At 36.7% G+C, this 23,585-nt stretch overlaps 2 long non-coding RNA genes across 2 annotated transcripts in view; both read right to left on the bottom strand.

The window, feature by feature from the left end:
• LOC102164208 (uncharacterized) overlaps window positions 1-23,585 on the bottom strand; it is a 115,402-nt gene that overhangs the window by 70,143 nt on the left and 21,674 nt on the right. The gene's annotated exons all lie outside the window — the stretch shown is intronic.
• The window catches only part of LOC146395956 (uncharacterized), a 31,387-nt gene continuing 17,181 nt past the window's right edge, over window positions 9,380-23,585 (bottom strand). The window contains exon 2 of the long non-coding RNA XR_014829470.1: window positions 9,380-11,745. This is a non-coding gene — a long non-coding RNA (uncharacterized LOC146395956). The remainder of the gene's footprint in view (window positions 11,746-23,585) is intronic.

Here is a 23,585-nt window from a genome sequence, read left to right as displayed (position 1 = left end):
TTGAAAGTGAAAGGGTGGGGAAAAATATTTCACGCCAATAGACATGACAGAAAAGCAGGAGTCGCAACATTCATATCAGACAAAATAGACTTTAAAACAAAAGACATAAAGAAAGACAAAGAAGGACACTATTTAATGATTAAGGGATCCATCCAAGGAGAGGATGTTACTATCATTAACATATATGCCCCAAATATAGGAGCACCCAGATACATACAACAAATATTAACAGACATAAAGAGAGATATTGATGAGAATACAATCATAGTAGGAGACCTTAATACCCCCCTCACATCAATGGACAGATCCTCTAGACAGAAAACCAATAAAGCAACAGAGATCCTAAAGGAAACAATAGAAAAGTTAGACTTAACTGATATCTTCAGGACACTACATCCAAAAAAATCAGAATACGCATTCTTCTTAAATGCTCATGGAACATTCTCAAGAATTGACCACATATTGGGACACAAAGCGAATCTCAATAAATTTAGGAGCGTAGAAATTATCTCAAGTATCTTCTCTGACCACAACGCCATGAAATTAGAAATCAACCATGGGAAAAGCAAAGAAAAAAAACCTACTACATGGAGACTAAACAACATGCTACTAAAAAACCAATGGGTCAATGAGGAAATCAAGAAGGAAATTAAAAACTACCTTGAAACAAATGATAATGAAGACACAACCTCTCAAAATCTATGGGATGCTGCGAAAGCAGTGCTCAGAGGGAAATTTATAGCAATACAGGCCTTTCTCAAAAAAGAAGAAAGATCCCAAATTGACAACTTAATCCTCCACCTAAACGAATTAGAAAAAGAAGAACAAAAAAGTCCTAAAGTCAGCAGAAGGAAGGAAATTATAAAGATCAAAGAAGAAATCAGCCAATATCATTGATGAATATAGATGCAAAAATTCTCAACAAAATCTTAGCCAACCGAATCCAACAACATACCAAAAAAATTATACACCATGACCAGGTTGGGTTCATCCCAGGTTCACAAGGATGGTTCAACATACGCAAATCAATCAGCATCATACACCACATTAACAAAAAAAAAGTCAAAAATCATATGATCATCTCAATAGACGCAGAAAAAGCATTTGACAAAGTTCAACATCCATTCATGATCAAGACCCTCGCCAAAGTGGGTATAGAGGGAACATTCCTGAATATAATCAAAGCCATTTATGATAAACCCACAGCAAATATAATCCTCAATGGGGAAAAACTGAAAGCCTTCTCACTCAAATCTGGAACAAGACAGGGATGCCCACTCTCACCACTGCTCTTCAACATCGTTTTGGAAGTCTTAGCCACAGCAATTAGACAAACAAAAGAAATCAAAGGCATCCATATAGGAAGAGAAGAGATCAAACTGTTACTGTATGCAGATGACATGATACTATACCTAGAAAACCCTAAGGACTCAACCCCAAAACTCCTTGAACTGATTAATAAATTCAGCAAAGTGGCAGGATATAAGATTAACATTCAGAAGTCAGTTGCATTTCTGTATACCAGCAATGAAACATTAGAAAAGGAATACAAAAATACGATACCTTTTAAAATTGTACCTCACAAAATCAAATACCTCGGAATACACCTGACCAAAGAGGTAAAGGACCTATATGCCGAGAACTATAAAACCTTAATCAAAGAAATCAAAGAAGATGTAAAGAAATGGGAAGATATTCCATGTTCCTGGATTGGAAAAATCAATATTGTAAAAATGGCCATACTACCCAAAGCAATCTACAGATTCAGTGCAATCCCTATCAAATTACCCATGATATTTTTCACAGAACTAGAACAAACAATCCAAACATTTATATGGAACCACAAAAGACCCAGAATTGCCAAAACAATCCTGAGAAACAAAAACCAAGCAGGAGGCATAACTCTCCCAGATTTCAAGAAATACTACAAAGCCACAGTCATCAAAACAGTGTGGTACTGGTATCAAAACAGACAGACCAATGGAACAGAATAGAGAATCCGGAAATAAACCCTGACACCTATGGTCAATTAATCTTTGACAAAGGAGGCAAGAACATAAAATGGGAAAAAGAAAGTCTATTCAGCAAGCATTGCTGGGAAACCTGGACAGCAGCATGCAAAGCAATGAAACTAGAACACACCCTCACACCATGCACCAAAATAAACTCCAAATGGCTGAAAGACTTAAATATACGACAGGACACCATCAAACTCCTAGAAGAAAACATAGGCAAAACACTCTCTGACATCAACATCATGAATATTTTCTCAGGTCAGTCTCCCAAAGCAACAGAAATTAGAGCAAAAATAAACCCATGGGACCTCATCAAACTGAAAAGCTTTTGCACAGCAAAGGAAACCCAAAAGAAAACAAAAAGACAACTTTCAGAATGGGAGAAAACAGTTTCAAATGATGCAACTGACAAGGGCTTAATCTCTAGAATATATAAGCAACTTATACAACCCAACAGCAAAAAAACCAATCAATCAATGGAAAAATGGGCAAAAGACCTGAATAGACATTTCTCCAAAGAAGATATACAGATGGCCAACAAACACATGAAAAAATGCTCCACATCGCTGATTATAAGAGAAATGCAAATCAAAACTACCATGAGATACCACCTCACACCAGTCAGAATGGCCATCATTAATAAATCCACAAATAACAAGTGCTGGAGGGGCTGTGGAGAAAAGGGAACCCTCCTGCACTGTTGGTGGGAATGTAAACTGGTACAGCCACTATGGAGAACAGTTTGGACATACCTTAGAAATCTATCCATAGAACTTCCATATGACCCCGCAATCCCACTCTTGGGCATCTATCCGGACAAAACTCTCCTTAAAAGAGACATGTGCACCCGCATGTTCATTGCAGCACTATTCACAATAGCCAGGACATGGAAACAACCCAAATGTCCATCAACAGATGATTGGATTCGGAAGAGGTGGTATATATACACAATGGAATACTACTCAGCCATAAAAAAGAATGCCATAATGCCATTTGCAGCAATATGGATGGAACTAGAGAATCTCATACTGAGTGAAATGAGCCAGAAAGACAAAGACAAATACCATATGATATCACTTATAACTGGAATCTAATATCCAGCACAAATGAACATCTCCTCAGAAAAGAAAATCATGGACTTGGAGAAGAGACTTGTGGATGCCTGATGGGAGGGGGAGGGAGTGGGAGGGATCGGGAGCTTGGGCTTATCAGACACAACTTAAAATAGAATTACAAGGAGATCCTGCTGAATAGCATTGAGAATTATGTCTAGATACTCATGTTGCAACAGAAGAAAGGGTGGGGGAAAAATGTAATTGCAATGTATACATGTAAGGATAACCTGACCCCTTTGCTGTACAGTGGGAAAAAATAAATAAATAAATAAATAAATAAAGGTCAAAAAAAAAATGAAAAAGTCAAAATTACAACTAAAACTGCAGAAATACAAAAGAACATAAGAGACTAGTATGAACAACAATATACTAATAAAATGAACCACCCAGAAGAAATAAATTATTAGAAAGATACAATATTTTAAGACCGAAGCAGGAAGAAATAGAAAATATGAAACAACCAATTATAAGTAATGAAATTGAATCAATAGTTTTAAAACTCCTAACAAAGTCCAGGAACAGGAGACTTCACAGGTGAATTCTACCAGACATTTATAGGTGAATTAACTCCTAAACTTCTCAAGTTGTAGCACAAATTAGAGGGGAAGGAGCACTTTTGAACTAATTCTATGAGGCTAGCATCACTCTGATACCAAAATCAGATAAAAAGATCACAAAAAAAGGAAATTACTGGCCAGTATCACTGATGAACAGACGCAAAAATTCTCAATAAAATACTAACAAACCAACAGCAATAATACATTAAAAGGAACACACACCATGATCAAACTGATTTATCCAAGGGATGCAAAAATTTTTCAAAGGAATTATTTTGCTCATGGTATGATCATGTGGGATTTACTCCAGGGAATCCAAAGATTTTTCAGTATCTGCAAATCAATCAATGTGATAAATCACATTAATAATTGAAGAATAAAAGCCATATGATCTCAATAGAAACAGAAAAAAAGCTTTTGATAAAAAATCAATATCCACTTACGATAAAAGTGGGCATAGAGGCAACATACCTCAACATGATAAACATATCACAAACCCACAGCTAACATGATACTCAGCAGATGCTAAAAGCATTTCTTCTAAGATCAGGAACAAGACAAGGATGTCCACTCTTGCCACTTTTATTCCACATAGTTTTGGAAGTCCTAGCCATAGCAGACAATGAAGAAAAATAAATAAATGAATCCAAATTGGAAATAAAGAAGTAAAACTACTACTGTTGTTTGTGGATGACATGATATAGAAAATTCTAGAGACCCCATCAGAAAACTACTAGAGCCCATCGACAATTTAAGTTGAAAGATAAAAAAATATACAGAAATCTGTTGCATGTCTATACAATAATGAACCAGAAGAAAAAGAAATGAAAGAAATAATCTCATTAACCATCACATCAAAAATAATAAAATAACCTGAAAATAAAACCCACCTACAGAGGCTGAAGACCTAGCCTCAGAAAACTCTAAGACACTGATAAGAGAAATTCAAGATGATGCAAACAGATGGAAAGATGTACTATGTTCTTAGATTGAAGAATCAATACGATTAAAATGAACAGGCTAGGGAATTGTGATCTGGACTTCTAAAGTTAGATAGCAGTTGGTAACATGAGCACAAGGAGGAAAAATATTTACATTGAGAACAAGAGAGCAAAGACTTTGAGGGTGTGCTTATGGTGGATTTCATTAAGAGTGTACATTATTCTAGAGCTGCAAATTTGTTCCTTTACTCAACTGAACATGTATTTGTTAATGATTTTCTTTCCACCAGGCACTGTCCCGGGTGAAAGAAAAACAAATATACATAATTCTCGTCTGCTAAGAATTATAAACTAATGAGAATTCATGAAACATGGTCATAAATAAAACTATACTAGAAAATTAAGTTGTCCATTTTTCTACCAGGTCATTTGTCTTTTTCTTTTTGATTTTGGGGAGTTATTTACATATTTTTGATACTAGCCCATTGTTGGTTATATGCATTCAAAATATTTTGTTCATGTTTGTAGTTTGTTTCCTATCATGTGTTTTCAATGAAAAGTTTTTATTAAAGAACTGAATATAGCAATATTTTATTTTACAGTTAAGCTTTTAAGCTTTTTGTATCATATTTAAGAAGTCCTTCCCTCTCCTGAGGCCAGAAAGAGATATCCATTGATATTTTATCCTGAAAACTTTAAAAGTTTTGTTTCTTAAATTTAAGACCTGAATACATTTGAAGTAGATTTTTGCTTGGTATGAGATGGTAATCTATTTCTCCTTTTGCTCCCTACATGAAGAGTCAATGTTTTGCAAGTCTGTTTGTTAAATAACCATACTTTCCCCCTATACCTAATGTACCATCTCCATCATTTTTGAAGTTTTCCTAAATAAACAGATGCCCTAAGTCTATTTGGGGGCTTTTTCTGTTCCATTGGTCAAGATGTGTACTCCTGCACCAAAATCACACTATCTTCATTACAATAGCTTTATAATAAGGAAATCAGTTCTTTAGAAACATCTTTGGCTATTTTTGGCTCTTTACTTTTCTATGTAAATTTTAGAATAAATTTAAGTTCCTCAACACTTGACTGGGAATTTTGCAGAAGAATTAATGTGTCTGGCTAGTAAACATGAAGAATAGCTCAGCTTCATCAGTAATTGTAGGAATGCAAATCATAACCACAAGGAGATATCATTTGAATCTACAGACAAAAATTCAGAATTTTAATACTACTAAAGTGAAAATATGGATCAAATGAATCTCTTGTATACTCTGGTAAGAGTATAAATTGGTACAAACACTTTGGGGGAAAAAGGATGGAATTATATAATATTTAACATTTGTGTATATCTTTTCACTTCTGTAGATCCAATCACTAGCCTTCTACACCTTTTTCTGTGTTTTTAAAGCTGACCTTTAGAGACTTTAATCAATCGGTACCTGGCATTCTGGCTTCTGGTTGGGTTGAGCCAATGAGATTCACTGGCAAAACACTGGAGAGAAGGGTTGAGAGTGAGGTCAGGGTTTTTAGTGAGATCAGGTCTCTCTCTCTCTGCGAGGCTCTTGATTGGCTGAGTTCTGCTGAAAGCTGGAGCTCTATTGGGTAATCCTCTACTATAGCTGGAGCTGCCCTCTTCGGGTTCCAGGAATTCCTCCCTCTCCCTACCTTTTCAGGGATGGGAATGGTTATGGCCCTCTGCCCTTGCTAGTGCTAGCATGCTTCATTATCCCATAATTGTTCCTTTATTTAACTTTACTCAATTACACAATTTGACCTTGTTCCTGCCAGGACTCTTATTGGTACAATCTACAACTCAACTATTTCACTCTTAGGCATATACCCAAGAGAAACCAAAGTAGGAATGCTTTCCAGGAGACATGTTCAAGAATGTTTGCAATACACTTGGCACACTCTGGTAACAGCAAAAAAAAAAAAAAAAAAAAAAAGAAAGAAAGAAAAGAAAAGAAAAGAAAACCTTTCCCCAAAATGGGGGTGGGGGAGCTCAAAGCCAATTGTGATATATTTGCAACATAGTATTATACAAAAGTGAAAAATCAATCAATCATAACCACATGCAGCCACACAGATGAGTCTTAACCAAATATTTAGGAAAATTTTTGAAACCATAAAAGGTAAAATATAGCATAACAACTTTTTTAAAAAATAAAATTGAAGATTATTTAAACATACTAAATCTTTTTAAAAGTGAGGCATGACAAACACCAAACTTAGGACTGTGGTTACTTCTGAGAGGGAGGAAGAAGGGTAGAATCAGGGTAGGCAAGGAGAACAGGGGTAGGTTATTGGTATTATTAGCCTATGTTATGAATTAGATGGTGAATTCGGAGGATAAACTTAATAAATTAAATAAAAACAAATATATAATTGATTCATGTTAAAACATAAAAGCACGTTTAAGAAGTCTGGGATTCCACATTATTAGTTTCAAATTTATCCTCTAAGTAATCCTCTGAATTTTTTGAGCAGAAAAGTGACATAATTATATATATATAATTTGCTGAAAGCAAACAAAAGCAGAAATTCAGAAGCTAAAAATGCTTTGTGAACTGATAAAGTTCTGGTTTTAGTGTCACGACAGTGGCATGGGATGAGAAAGGGAAGGAAATAGAAACAGGGCTAAGTATTGATACTATTCTTGGTGGAAATACAGAAGGTGAAAACAAGAAAGGACTGAAGTACAAGGCCAAGAGTTAATTATCCAGGACAGGTTTTTCATAACAGAATTTTTTTTTTTTTTTTTTTTTTTTTTTTGTCTTTTTGCCTTTTCTTGAGCCACTCCCGCAGCACATGGAGGTTCCTAGCTAGGGGTCCAATCAGAGCTGTAGCCCCCGGCCTACACCAGAGCCACAGTAACTCGGGATCCGAGCCGCGTCTGCGACCCACACCACAGCCCACGGCAACGCCGGATCCTTAACCCACTGAGCAAGGCCAGGGATCGAACCCTCAACCCCATGGTTCCTAGTCAGATTCATTAACCACTGCGCCATAATGGGAACTCCACTTAAAAGAATTTTTGAAGCCAGCATTTTAAGTATAGTCTTTTAAGAAGATATGAAGAACTTAAAATTGCTTGATGCTGTCTCCATAGTGACTAAATTTACCCTAAGTAAAATGAATGCCTCCATTCCTTGGGCTCTTCCCAGACCTTACTATTCATGGGGAATTGAAATCCAGAGCAAAGCTGTGACACCACAAATTACTGCTGGATTTTAGCTATACCTGCCAGATCAGTTATGTCTAGCTGATGCATATTATCCAAATATGGTGGGGTTTTTTTGTATTTTTGTTTGTTTTCATAGTGGGAGGAGTACCATTAAAAGGTTATAAAGGGACTTCCAGTGTAAAAGCTAAAAGAAACCCTATTCCAAATTATAGGATGAGTTGTCACTGCTCGAATGCCATTCTTAAATTCTGAACACTTTCATAACCAACATTTCTCTGAAACATATAAATGGTATCTCATTTCCTTATTCAATAAAAATAATTATTGAATTCAATCCTGTGAGTTGAGTTGTTGTTAATCCCAGTACTCTATTTATACAATTATTTTCAAGTTTATTTCCTATTTTTATCTTGTCCTTCAACTGCAGTATAGTTCAGGGTTGCTTATTTTTAGTGCACTCAAGTACCACAGGGCAGAAATGCTTTAACACTTGACCATATAACCGCAGCAGTCCTGGACTGCACCTTCCTTTGCAGCAGACGGCCTGTGCTTATGTTATCTGTGTCCTCCAACTTAAAGGGTGAGTTCAGAGTTTCACATTCACCTATCATAAAGGATATCCATTTGTGGCAAGAAGAAAAAAAGGGCAACAAAATATTTTGATGACCCCTATATTTTAGAGGAGACCTCACAACCTTGAATAAAACTATGACTTTTAAAACATGAGCTGAAGATCAAGTCAGTCATTTTTAGTAACCCTGGGACTTTTGGCTCACTGTATCTAGTCTTGATTTTTGGGAACCCTAATATGAGAATCATTTGTTTTATTAAGGAAAAAAATCAGATGAAGCAGCCTGACTTCTTAAAGAATCTGACAACTTTCTTCTTAAAAAAACCCTTAACTAAATGAGACATCTGTGGAACAAGCTGATCTTCATTTAAATATGAACTGAAAATCTGCCTCAAACATCTGAATGGGGGCCAAATGCCAGGTGTATTTAGGGGTATATGGTTAATACTACTTCAGATTATCCAGATCAGCTCACTTCTAGAAAAAAAAAAAAAAAGACTGTAATTATGACAAGGTGTTGTATAGTGGGACAAGGATGGTTGGGTGAATGGATCTCATGTCTCCTCCTCAGTGCTCGGGCTGTCAATGCCATCTGCTGAAGAACGGAAGGAACAACTGGGTTCCTTCTCAACACACACTAGCTAGTAGTTGGTCTTTTCATTTCTTTCCGGAAGTACTTGTCTCTATTACAACAAAGGTCTCTGGAGCATCACAGAGATTCATGCCTTAATAAATGTAGCAAAATGAAATTAGGATTGCTTTCTGCAAACTTTAAATGGTGCTAAAGAAATAAGAAAAGTAGAAAAATAAATTATTCTAAAGATATCTGTCCAATGCAATAGCCCTGATGTGATATCTATTTGCTACTCGCTTGAAAGGGCATATTTATCCTAAAGGCATCTAAGAGTAAGACTCAGTCATCAGGGAGGGGGAGAGTGGCAAAGTGAAGTGTGGTTTCTCTTGGTTGCAATAGAAGAAAATGACACATGAACATTTAGAGAGATGTTATATCATGTGATACTATTCACATTATGCTTTCAGAGTTGTCATTTAAAAGTTATTTATCCAAGCAATGAGATTCTACTGTATAGCATAAGGAACCATATCCAATCTTTTAGGATAGACCATGACAGAACATAATATAAGAAATGAAATGTATTAATATGTATGACTGGGTCACTTTGCTGTAGAGTAGAAATTGGTACTACATTGTAAATCAACTATAATAAAAAAGTTATTTATCCAATTATTTACTGTTTTCCCAATTTTTGTTCTCCATGAGGGAAAAACCACATCTATCTCGTTTACCCTCCATCCAAAGCACAAACAGCAGCAGCTAACATTTTGCCCTCATCATTCGTTCTTCTAAATGCTTTGATACTAATCATTTAATCTATAACAATGTATTATTACCTCCATTCTTACAAATGAGGACATTGAGGAACACATTACCCAAAATCACATCTAGTAAATAGAAAACCAGAACATAAGTCCAAGTGCTTTGACCTGAGTCCTCATTCTTCTATATTACCTGTCATATTTAGTCATGCAATATAAGTATTTGTTGAAAGAATGAACAAGCAATTCAGTAAATTGCTTTTTAAAATCTTGGCTGATAAATGGGTCATTTTAGTTTTTCTTCTCATTAGAAATATTGATCCACCTCACTAACAAATGCAAGAAAGTAGTGATAGCTCATTGTATTGATAGCAAGATAATATAACAATAACCGAACATCAATCTTGATAAAACTATTATAGAATCCCCTCAAATCCTAAAAAGATAAAGAAAATTTGGGTCATTTAGGTTAACTTTGCTCAGAGTTGTCTTGATTTCCATATAAACATATTCTGTCAGAAATATACAAACATATTAGGAAACATAGAAACCTTTTATAGTATTCGTAAAAGTGACTTACAAACTTAGACATTTATATGAGTTCATTTATAGATGTTAAAAATCCTCATTAAGTGCCCATTCTCTAATGTACTATGGTTCTAATCAAGTCATCCCCTCTTCCAAGGCCACTTTCTCCAAATTTGAATTCATTGGTGTATTTTAAGCTAGGCTTGACTATTACTTGTTTCCATTTTAATAGATTTTCCAAGGGAACAAATTTGTTTCATAAGTAAAATTCTTTAAGAATAAGAACAATTACATGTACTAATAAGTATACTTGCTCATTTCATACTCTCCTTCATGATAAAAGTACAGTAATGTTGAAGTGAGGAGAGATTTTATTGCTTTTGCTAAAATCAGTTTCATTCAGGAGTGCCTGCATTCTGGAGGAAGGCAGTGAGGTTTACATTCTGGACTGGGACACCAGAGAGCTGGATTCTAGTCCAAGTCATGCTGCAAACTTTCTGGGAAAGCTTATCTAAGTCATTCCAACTCCTTCACTAACACTGAGGTGCTAGGACTGACCCTCCTCCAGAGACCATATATTTTAATAAATCATTACAGAAGTACTATGAATAGTAACATTTTAAGGTAGTCCTTTTTAAGGAAGCACAAAACCATCCTTTCTTGAAATCTAGATTTCATCTAAGTGATACTGTTTCTCTATGAAGAAATGAGCTATGGTGAAGTGACTTGTCTAAATGATCTCATTCAGGAGGTACTGAGGGGACAGAGACTTGTCATTGCCAAGTAAGTCACATTTAAATTCCCTCAAGCCTTGAGAAATAATGTGAGGGAAAGTGCAAAAATAGCACAGTCATGCCTTTGGATCAAGTCGACTCCTAGGCCTCCTGAGAGCACCGCAGCTGTGTGTTCATTTACATGTGAAGAGAAATAATAAGAGTCATCTGAATGTGGCTCATGGTGCTCACCTATATCCCAGTGTTCTCATCTATCAATACATTTTAGGCTGAGCCTTTCAATTAGCAAAGATCCACCATGCACACTGCCTTGTGCACAGCTACAGACACATAGTGAAGATGCAATTTTCTACACTGGCAGGAGAAAAAGTGAGAGCACACAGCCACACTGAACCAACCAGAATGAAACTAGAGGCAGCTGTATCTGATTGAAACCACAGCAAGAATTGAGATTGACAGAGTTGCAGGGCTAGAAGGTTAATGAGTCCATAGTCCTGCCTCCAGGCAGAACTGTCCTGAACCATTCCAGGCAAATGACAGCTCAGCCTCTTGGGGAAAAAAAATCTTCATATCGTGCTTCAGTAACATACCATTGTCTAAATGTCCTTTTCTTCATAAAGTCCTGAAAGCAATATTAAGTCCACATTCTTCTGTTTAAACTCCATGTTGAGAAATATATAGAATAAATTGACAGAAACAAAGATAATGAGAGCCTTAGAGATGGCTCAGAGAATTGGTTATCATCTTCTTTCCAGAGACCTGAGGAGAGAATAATTAGCAAATCTGCAAACTCTGGTTCTTGTTCCAATAATATTATGGATTCAACTATTTGTTTTTATAGATCAGCTATAAAAGTAAATAAAATTTTGCCTTGCACTCCATAGCAAGGATTATAGGTTTAGCAGATACTATCCAAGTTGACACGTAATCAAAAATAGACTCTTACATAAAAAAGCAAGGGAAGTAGAGACTGGTTTGCAAATAGCCCCATACTTTTTTATTTACTAATTTTTTGTTATAGTATTCCAATTTATGGATATATTCTTACAGACAATACTTCTAATAGATTACTGCCTCATACTTCTGGGCATTAGGAATGATGAATGTGTTGGCAGCATTATATAAAGTGTAGGACATTTGGGGACCAGGACAAATCCCTTGTCTTTTACCTATCATTTGCATGTCTTTGAGTAAGCTGCTTGATCTGAGCTTTATTGCTCTTATCTGTAAGGTGGGACTAATAATACCTATTTCACAATGATCTTGGACGACAAAAATGGGATAATACTGGTAAAAGCATGTAGGACCAGGAGGCATCAGAATAAGTGACCACTAGCCCTGAATCTCATCCATCACACACTACCTTTCTTTTCCTCCTCACCATTCTTTATAAGTTCTGAGAGAGAAGTGATTGTGGGGAAAAACCTGCCTCCTCTCTGTGTCACTAGGCTGTGTTTCTGCTTCCATTTGGCCTCTCTTCTCTGTTGCTAGTTCCAATGCAAACCTGTCAGGAAATTTCCCTTAGGGGCATAAAGAATAAGAGCAAGGAGAGCTTCTGACAACAAGTTAAAGGCGATGCTGGATTTTAACGTGAATTTTAAGAAAATCTGTGCATGTTAACATTTGTGCTAAGAACAAGTAGGTGGAATTCAGATTCTAAGACAATATTCATTTTTCGAAAGCTATAGTAGAATTGCTTTGTGCAAAGGATAAAAAGTCTGATTCAAAGACAGATGATGGTTTATTTCATGGGAGTGAGCAATAAAAGTAATTATTATTCCCTGTGAGGTAGAAATGCTAATATCTACACAATTTGAAAGATTTAAACAATTTCTTATTAAATTGTTTTTATTACATAAAACAGATACACATAGAAACATTTTAAAACATCACTGCAGTTTTATTATCCAGAGACAATCACTGATAACATTTAGGTACATTTTCTCTTTTTCTGCACATATTCTGACTGGTAGGACTGCTTTTAAGTTCAGGTTCTGTCACTTACTAGTTTGTCTTGGGAATATTATTTACTTTATCTGTCACTTTAAAGTAAATATTATTTACTTTATCTGAAAACTGGTATCATCTTCAGAGTTACTGTGATGACTCGTGAAATAGTGGATACAAAAGCACCTCCTGTGTATGGTACATAGCAAGCATTCAATCATATCAGCTATTGTGATTATTCTGTTATATATTATACTTTAAACAGAAAAATGACAACTCAAGGAGAGGAAATGAAGGTCAGTAGCAAGCTATTTTGTCTTGGGCTCCTGGAGCCAGTATAGAACAGAAAGTCAGATTTATCATGTAACAACAACATCATAGACAATTTACTGAATGCTTTACTATGTGGTTCCAGAGAAGAGGATATTATAACTGATTTAATCCTCACAACAGTACTGAGATAAGTGGTATTATCCACATTTTACAGATGAGTCAACAGAGTCAAAGACAGGCTAAATAACATGCAAATTCTCAGTTAACAAAGCTGGGATTTGAGTGCAGTCAATCTAGCTCCAGAGTCCATTCTTATAAACTGTTGAGCTGCAAGTCCAGTACTTGCTCAGCCTTAAGAATGAGGAAAGAGCCTGGAGTCAACCACAGAGACATCAGTGGTTTAATGGCTAGGGGGGATCTTAAATGTTTGAAGCAAGGCCCTGGAGCAACACCCCTCTAAGTGTGGCAGACAGTGAGAAGGAGAAGGCAGCAGTCTTTGCTAATCGGCAGGGGTAGAGGAGAGGAGGCTACGAATTGACACGAGGTTGGCTCAATTACTAGGGAAACAGCCAGCTAGGGCATGTGGCAAGCACATAGGCAGTTCATCAGGCCCTATAATTAAGAGATTGGATAGTCATGTGAGAGAAGCAGGACTGGCTGAGCAGAGTATACAGGGTGCTACAGAACAGCCATCTTGAATTCACTCCTACGTACCCTTCACGACCCTTATGACCTTGGTCCACCTCTCTTCTCCAATATTTCTGGGGTCAAGTATGCAGAGGTGCACTGCAACCAAGTATCACATATGCAATACAGACAACTGCAGCTAAGAGTATCAGGAGTCAAAGAGGTGGGAAGACTTTGGAGCCAGGTGCTCAGTAGGTCAATTTTTCATGAAGTCCAGAGGAGGACAACAACATAATCTCCCTACAGTGACCAGCAATCAATCTCATTTTACAGTGAGGGCACCCTAGTCACCCAGTTCATTAAGAGATTCCTTCCACTCAAACTAAGGATGAAATATAAGATGTTTAATAGCACTATACAGAGAAGATCATGACCATTAAGCAAAACACAAGCAGTAACAGCATTCTGAGATAATACTGGCCCTGCTGTGACTTTTGTCCTGGCCTGCAGTACCATCCTGACTGTCCACCCTCAGTCCCCACAACTGGGTCCAATACTGGAGAAGCCATTTAACAATGGCCCACAGGGTTAATATAATGGGGCTTTTTCTGGTAAAGGGCCTGGACTGATTAGTTTGTTAGGAGGGAAGAGGTAGAAGATAGATGAGATCTGCAAGTCCCTTTCTAATCCTATTCACTATGGGATGGCAAACCCAAACTGCCTGGATTTACCTGCTAGTCTCAGGGCCATTTTATAATGTGTTCCCCTGGGGGTAGATCCTGTGGTAAGGGCAAAAGTGAGCTATTCTCCTGATAGTTGCCAGAGATCCTTCTGTTCATCCTGCCAACAGTGGAACTAGGAATGTGTTGACTAATCACCTCTGGGTTAACATGGCATCAGCACTGGGACAATAGCTCCTGGGATATGTCCATGGGTTGAGAGAGTGGGTTTCCCATCTCAACTCTTAAGTAGCAGTTGTTGTCATTTTACTGGCCCATTCCTGAACTTCATGGTCAGTAAAAGGGATTCCTTAGTTGTTACTGATGTCTGTGGTGGTGGTGGTGGGAGGAGGCATCCTTGTATCATGCAGAGCTGTTCTACACCCCAAATAATGGTTTGTTGGGTTGCTAGAGGACTTGGGTAGCCCTTTTGTAGTGGCTTCCACCTATTGTAACTCACTGTAGATTGCATATAGCTATTGTTCCATCTTACTACATCATTATTCTGTCCCCTTCCATAGCTGCAACCTGAAACCCAAGGGTACTCTTACTATTTTGCCATTGCCACAAGCCCCAAACAAACCTTTCTGGGTAACTGCCCATGTTCACTTCACAAGCCTGTCCCTGAATAAAACAGCCAAGTATTAAATAGACAATCCAGGTCTTTGCATTTTGTCTGTATTCGCCAGCCATCCCTGTGCACTCAGATGAACCACAAGCATGGGGCTGCTACTTTTAAATTGGAAAGAGACCCTGAGCTTAACTAGATTTCATCAATATAATGGAAGAGAAAGACATCTCTCATGGTGGACAGCTCCCACAAGGCACCACATTCTAGTGGACAGCCTTCTTCCCCTGCACAAATTTCTGTTTCCAGTCCTTATTACCTGATATCCCAGAACTCACTGGAGTTTCCTCAGCCGCTTGCCAATTGTTGGGCTCTAACCCCAGTGTTTGCCCAGCCTCAAGACTGAGAAAAGAGTTCAGAGTCAGCTGCAGAGATATTAGTGATTTAATGCATAGGGGGATCTTGTTTGAAGCAAGGTCCTGGGGTGACACCCCACTGTGTGCAGCAGACAGTGAGCAAGAAATGGCAGCATTCTCCCTACCAGGAAGCGGGAGCGGGGGAAGGAAGCTACCATTTATAAGGGGAACTTACGTCAGGTTGGCTCAGTTACCAGGGAAACCAGCAGCTGGGGCATGGGGCAAGCATGTAGGCAGTTAATCAGGCCCTATAATTAGGAGACTGGATAGTCATGGGAGAGAAGCAGGACTGGTTGAGCAAAGAACATACACAGAACTGCTCCAATACTGAGGAAGCAGAATGACAACAGCTGACAGGGTTAACATAATGGGCCTTTCTCTGGTAGAGGGCCTGGACTGATAACTTTATACCTAGGTTTAGTCCTAGGTGGGGAAGAGTAGAAGATAAGTGAGATCTTTTAGTCCCTTTCTAATCCTGTTCACCACAGGATGGCAAACCCAAACTGCCTGGATTTATCTGCCAGTCCCAGGGCCATTTTATAATGTGTTCCCCTAGGGGTAGATCCTGTGGCAAGGACAAAAGTGAGTTATTTTCCTGATAGTTGCCAGAGATCCTTTGTCCTTTGGTGGCCAACAGCTAAACTAGGAATGTGTTGACTAGTTGCTTCTGGGTTAACGTGGCATCAGCACTGGTACAATGACTCCTGGGATGTGTCCATGGGTTGAGAGAGTGGGTTTCCATCTCAACTCTTGTTTAAGCAGTGATTGTTGTCATTTTACTGGCCCATTCCTGAACTTCATGGCCAGTAAAAGGGATTCCTTAGTTGTTTTTGATGCTTGTGATGGGGGAGGGGAGAGGTGTCCTATCATGCACAGCTGTTTTAGGCCCTAAATAATACTTCTCTGTGTTGCTAGAGGACTCGGGTAGGCCTTCTGTAATGTCTTCCACCCGTTTTAACTCACTGTAGATTGCATATAGCTATTGTTCCATCATACTACATCGTTATTCTGTCCCCTTCCATAGCCGAGACCTGAAACCCAAGAGTACTCTTACTATTTTGCCATTGCTACAAGCCCCAAACAAACCCTTCTGGGTAACTAGCCATGTCTAATTGATGATCCTGTCCCCGAGCTGATATCCCTAAAGCCTGCGTCTGTAACTCCTTAGGGGTGGTGGGTCAGAGATATGCTTATTTTACCCAACTAGATAATGACCAAGTCTTTGATAGATAATCCAGGTCTATGCATTTTGTCCTATCCCTGTGCACTCAAATGAGCCAAGAGCATGGGGCTGCTGCTTCTCAACTAGAAAGAGACTTTAACAGGATTTCATTAATATAACGGAAGATAAAGACATCTCTCATGTTGTTCAGAGCCCTACATACTAGTTGACAGCCACCTTACCCCCACAACTTTCCATTCCCTGTTCTTATTTCCTGACATCCCAGTATTCACTGGCGTTTTCTTGGCCGCCAGGGTGGCTCCCAATTGTTGGACTATAAGCCCTCTACTTGCCAAGACTTAAGACTGAGGAAGGAGCCCAGAGTCAGCCACAGAGACATGAAGAGTTAATGCATAGGGGATCTTACCTGCCTGGAGCAAAGTCGTGGGGTGACACCCCACTGTGTGCAGCAGACAGTGAGCAAGAAACAGCAGCAATCTTCTTAACCAGGAAGGGGGTGGGGGAAGGAAGCTACCATTTATAAGGGGAACTGACATCAGGTTGGCTCAGTTACCAGGGAAACCAGCAGCTGGGGCATGGGGCAAGCATGTAGGCAGTTAATCAGGCCCTATAATTAAGAGATTGGATAGTCATGTTAGAGAAGCAGGACTGGATGAGCATAGAGAGCTAGAGAACAGCCATCCTGAATGGTCTAACCATACCAAAACAAACAGAAGAGTTTAATGTTGAGCAGATAGTCTTGTAAATATTACAATTTAAGTCAAACATTCTAAAAAGCACATAATTTTTTTTACAATAACTTATAATTAATTAGAAAAGGACCAGATAGATAAATATCAAGAAAAGGATTAGAAAGATGCCCTATTCTTTTAGAAAGAATGTTTTGCCATGTTCCCAAGTGGCTTATTATGCCCAAGCGGCAAAGTTACAGAGCCTCGCATTCGATCCATTTCCTCTGAACTTTGTAGGTAGCTAGAAATGGTTAGGCAGAAAACAGTATTCTTGGAAAAAATAGATTTGTATTACCCTTGGAAACAGACTGTGTTGCAAGAAAGTTTTTGGCATGAAACAAGGCTGAGTATACACAGTTGTCTCTCAGATGGTGTGGGTTTGGAAACATAAGTGGACAAGCCAAACCCTTTAAGTCTTCCTTTTCCTTTGAATTCCAGAATGTGTTTCTTATGTTACCATGAAGCATTTGTGTTTATCCTTATTTACTCCTGTGTAATATTTCACTGAGTGGATGTAACAACGGCTATTGAATGACAACAAGTCGCTCAGTTGTTTCAAACTGAGAAGGTTAAAAGTTCCCTGTTTTCAAGTTCATCTACTCATCCCTTTTGGATAGTGAGGAAAATAATCTCACAGCATGGGTGTTGTAAATGATAAAGCATAACTGCTGTCAACTTTGGGGGAGAACTGATAGGTTTAGATATTGCTGATGAAGGTGTAAATTGGTTATATTCCTTTTAGAAAACAATTTGGCAACATTTACAAAGTGCACTATAAATGCTCATAGTTGGCACAGTTCCCCCTATTCCCGGGAATTTATCCTAAGGCAATAATTAAAAAGAAAAAAAACCCATAAATGTAGAGAGAATCCAAATGGTGTGTTAATTATAAATAAAACCTAAGGAGCATACTGATTGTTCAACAATAGACAAATAGATGAGTAACATCCATGGTATATTTCGTTCCCTGAAATAATTATAAACATGAACTGTATAATAACAGAAAAAAAAGACATGGAAAAGCAGGGCACTAAAGATTTATGTACTTTGATTATACTACATGATGAGAATAAACTAGAAGGTAATGTTGAATAATGGAAGCAATGGTGTTAAAGCAGGGATATTTAAATTTCTTAAATATTGCCTGAGATAGGCAAAAGAATTAACAAATAAGATAAAAAATAAATGGATGAAGGAATTTCTTTGTCATTAGAAGAACAGGTAGATCTTCCTTTTCTCACCCCCAGTGACAGAAACCAACCAACCAAAGCCATCAAAAATGAAACTCTTTGCCATTTGCCCTCAGGGAGAGCTGCTGTGTCTACAGCTTACATCTCTGCTAGTGAGAAAAGGGACTGAGAATGAACTTCTGGAGTAGGGTCTTCAATTTTCAGTAATTCAAAAATTAAATCATACTTCTCCTTTTTTCTTTCCTTCCTTCCTTCCCTCCCTCCCTCTCTTCCTTCCAACTTCAGAAGACAGTTACATTGCCCCTTTCTTCCATCATCTTACAAATTTCTTTTCATGACATCAATGTGGCTTTAAGGCTCCTTTTTCAGCACTTTCTAGTACACTTTTTTCTTTACTTTCTATCTGGATATAATTGTTTTACTCTGTATTTCTATTTGTTATTCATAGTTGATTCACACTAATGTACTTTTTCTCTCACCTTACTTTTTCTTTTTTTTTCTTTTTTTTTTTTTTTTTCTTTTTTTTGCCTTGCTTGCAGCATAAGGAAGTTTCCAGGCCAAGGACCAAACCTGTGCCACAGCAGTGGCCCAAGCCAGCCACAGCAGTGACAATGCCAAGTATTTAAACTGTTGAGTCATCAGGGGACTCTCTATTTTGTGTTTCTTTTGAAGATACTCTAGCTGACTAGCTATAATTTAATTTTCAGTTGTGGCCATAAATAAAGGTTAACTCAACTCCAGCTCTCAAATAGCAATTTTATGGTTAGATGGTGATGGTGAAGTTAATGGTTATGGTTAAACAATTTCTCAGAATAACTAGATGATAATGGCTTTGTGTCATTAAGAACATCTAATTATTCCTGTCTTTTATTCAAATTCTCTGTTATAAAGAGAGAAAATGCTTTAAGTTTCTTTATATATACATAATATAAATAAATGTCTTGTGGGGAAATTAACTGTACCTTTTCACGTGTTTTTAAAATGGTTTTTGTCACTTTGTGTACATGGTTTTTCATGTAGTTGAACAGTATTTCTATTTTTCAGTCGTGTTGGAGTAAACTAGCTAGGTATATACTGCTTAGTCTGTTTGCAGTGATTATATCCTCATTTTGTACTGCTAGTGATTTATTTTCTGATTAATTCATATTGAAACAGTTTCTTTCCAAGTGGATCATTGCCCTAAAACTTAATAAATATAAGTATAAATTAGGCTTTTCATTTTATTGTGAAATCTTGTTTACAGGCAGATACTCTAATTTGATTCTTTTTTTTTTTTTGACTTAGTTCTTTTAGTCCTTGAAAATGCCAGATATTATTGCAAAAACATATGCTTCTCCAAATGAGAATGTATTTCCTATGTTTTCATAGGTGACAAGTAAGGGCATTTCGAGGCTTAATTTAACCCTCATAGGTGAGCACTTGAGTAGTGTCATCATGAAATAATACACAAATGCTTCACCTTTACTCAACAGTACTTACCGAGAACATACTGTGTATCAGGCTCAATATGAGGGCCTGGGATACAATAGGGAACAGAACTTTACCCTCTGCATCATGTGCTCTTCAACTGCAAAATAGGAAACTGATACTTTATAAGGTTTCTTTTAGGTGTAAAGTCTCTAAAAATCTGATTGTTTTTATTTCAAGAATCATAAAAGATTATACATACTAGTAAAAGCAAAACTAAAAAAAATTAAGATATTTTAACTGATACTTCGTTCAATATTTAGAGTTTACCACGGTATGCAACAGCTGCTGAATGTTTGGGTTATCTTTGAATAGGACTATAGACGTGTGTATTTATATTTTCAAATATGTGTGTATTGCACAAAGAAAATTCAATTGTAGGTTGCCCTATATGCTCAGAAAATAGAATAAAAGCAATGAAACATGATAAACACAACAAAACAAAACAGAATTTAGAAGTTTTTACACATAGATTAAACCCATTTCCTGAAAAATTCAGTGCATATGTTAAATATTTCTACTACCATAATACTGAGATGAAAGAATGGCCTTATAATATTACACACTGACTCTTCAGACTATCCAATATTAAAAATTCTAAATGGATAAGAGAAGTGAGAGTATTAGTTCCATGTTATATGAGTCATTTGTTGGTTTTCTTTAAATGATCCCTCCAGTAGTACATTTATAACATGATTCCATTTGCTAAATTTCCATTTCTGCACAGTTTCTCAGGAACAAAACTATTGTGTAAAGCATGGTCCACTTGTAATCTTCTTATACCATACTAAGCAAGGCTGAATAGCCTCAAGGTCATTCAGACCGGTTTTGGCTCCTGTGTAAAGACAGCCCCAAGCTATTTAAGGAATATCTGGCTGCTGGAGAGCTTCAAGCCAAATTTGCTGCTCATCACTAGCAAGTGTATGCTTTTTAGATACTAACTTCACTCTTGGCTCCATCTAACTTTGACATTCTTATTTTTCCTTTACTTTGTTTAAAAATAGTTATTAATTAAAAAGTGTTTTAAAATTTTGCATATGAAAAAACCCTCAATAATACCCTCAATTGACTTTGATACTTATCTGGATATAAATAGGGTCTAAATAATTTGTATGATTGTTGGTAAACCCAAATGATCAGAATTATGAAATAGCCTATTGCCTTAATTATGTTTATGCTAAAATATCCAAAGTGAATAACCAATAAAAAAGCATCACTTTTTTATCAGACAATAAGTCATGTGTTAGTAAACACAAATAGCTGGCATAGGTAAATGACATTTAAATACATGGTTTTACTTGAAGTAATCCTAAGAATACTTATCAATAAATTAAAATCTAAACAGCATATGGATCTGCATAAATAAACTATGATATCTTGAAAACTGCTTCAATCTTTAAAATGGTACATTAAAGTTGATTTACCACATGCTCCTCATGAAAATACCTATGACATCTACGTTAATACACAGTGAAAGGATAGTAATCAGTGAAATGTCTGTGATTTCCACATGAATCAACAGTGGTGCATTGCTAATGTAACACTCAATTACATCATGTTTAATTTATGTGGAAATGTTTGGATATGCTTAAAATGTCTGCGGTAAATCATTTTGGGATCTTAATTGAACATTTTTCTGTGATAAATTACTTGGTAAACACTAGATAATATTCTTACATAACTACCAATTTATTTAATTTTGAAAGACTCCAACAACCCCAAATCATTACATTATTTTCTTTGTATGACCCAAAGCTTGTATCCTTCAGGAATTTATTTCCCTGTCCTGAAGCAAATAATTCTAGCGTTCATGAAGTGCTTATTTCCACCTCAAAAGATTGGTTATCATTTTTTAAAACACAAAATATTTTTATGTTATTTTAATATATTAAGTATCATGGTAAACCTCAGCCTTTTCAATAATGAAAAATACTTAGAATGAAAAATTTTGACACTCTTTTCAGCAATAGTAAGCTACTTAATTTAATACACTAAAGTTGTAATGCTTTATTTCCACACTCAATTTCTTTACAATTAAGAATATTTAAAGTGTTCATTTTTATGGTGGAGACTAGTTGAAATGTCATTATTATAGTTAATACAGACAAAATTTTATATGAAGTTGAGAAATAAGTATTTTTAATCATTAAAATACCATGATAGTAAAAATTAATAATTTCCATGTCACTACCATTCACTACCTGGTGAAATGTTTAAATGAATTATTTAATTCAAATAAATGCTATTTTGACATTTTTAGATTCCTGTTTACTTGAAATATAGTAATTATTCCTAGAATTGTAATTAAAGTAATATAATTTAATTAAAATTGATGCAAATTTACATTACCCCAATAGTTATAAACTTAAATTGGACTATGCTTATTCTATAACTTTCCAGAAAAATCAGTCAAAAACAAATTTGGAGACTGTATCAGTCAGAGTTCTTGGCTGCAAACAAAGAGCAGTAACAGCAAAGCAACATGATACAGCATAAGGAATCACAGGTTCTTTAGCTGCGGCCTTAACTGGATTTTGTAACTCCCTTACTCCACTACACTTTCCTTCACCTCTAGTTTGAATGTCAATGGGTCATGATTATTTATCCAATATGATGAGGGATCTGAGCCTCTGGTAGCCTTGCTTAAATCAGGTTGTGGTATATTGGCATTTTATTTCTACCCACAAGTGTTTCAGTAAATTTAGTTTACATAGTAACAAAATAACAACAGTAATCATCTTTTCTCAGCAGGTTTTTGTTTTTGCCTGCTTACATAGGGCATGAAGAACACAAGTTGATTAGGTGCAGCCTTAGCTTCCAATTCATGGAATTCCTATTCTCACATACTACACCATCAGAATCCAAAATCAAAAGTCTAGAAAGCACACGACTGATAAGTAAGTCAGTAAATATAATGCTGAGAACCTCTATCCCTAATCTCAAACCCTACAATTCCAGACTTGGATATTCTGATCAAGTGGAAAAAGAACTCCATGTGGTAGTCATTTGCTCAAAGCATAAACCATATCCTGCAGGACAACACATCAACCCCCCAACTTGCCAACTGTCAGGTGAAGCACATCTGTACCAACGACTAGTTCCTTCTGGTATGCAATAGTACCAATGCATCTTTTGAACACTTACCCATTGCCTTCCTTGTTTTTTTTTTTTTTTTTTAAATATGTTCCTTTTAAACTGAAGCTATTTTGTGTGGGGTTCTATGGCCTTGTGTAAGGCAACCAATTAATCTACAGATGGTGTAATAACAGAAAAAAATGATCAGGGAAAGAAAAAACAAATCCAGTATAAATATCTACTGTAATAAGGAAAAATTGCTGCTTCCTGTTCCCCATCCCATAAAGATGATGAGTATCCTGTGTAGACAATTTGACATCAAATAGTTCTTTGGTCTCTTTGGCTATAACCCACTCTCCTTAGAAGCCCATGATCAGTAACTGATACTAGAAAATGGAGCATT

Source organism: Sus scrofa, chromosome 15 (assembly GCF_054392235.1).
Source record: "Sus scrofa isolate SSC_HxYL_T2T_F1_AM1 chromosome 15, Sscrofa_HxYL_maternal_Yorkshire_Landrace_v2.0, whole genome shotgun sequence".
Taxonomy (NCBI): Eukaryota; Metazoa; Chordata; class Mammalia; order Artiodactyla; family Suidae; genus Sus; species Sus scrofa.
Note: the sequence above shows the minus strand (reverse complement) of the source record. Positions and strands in the feature narration are given on the sequence as shown.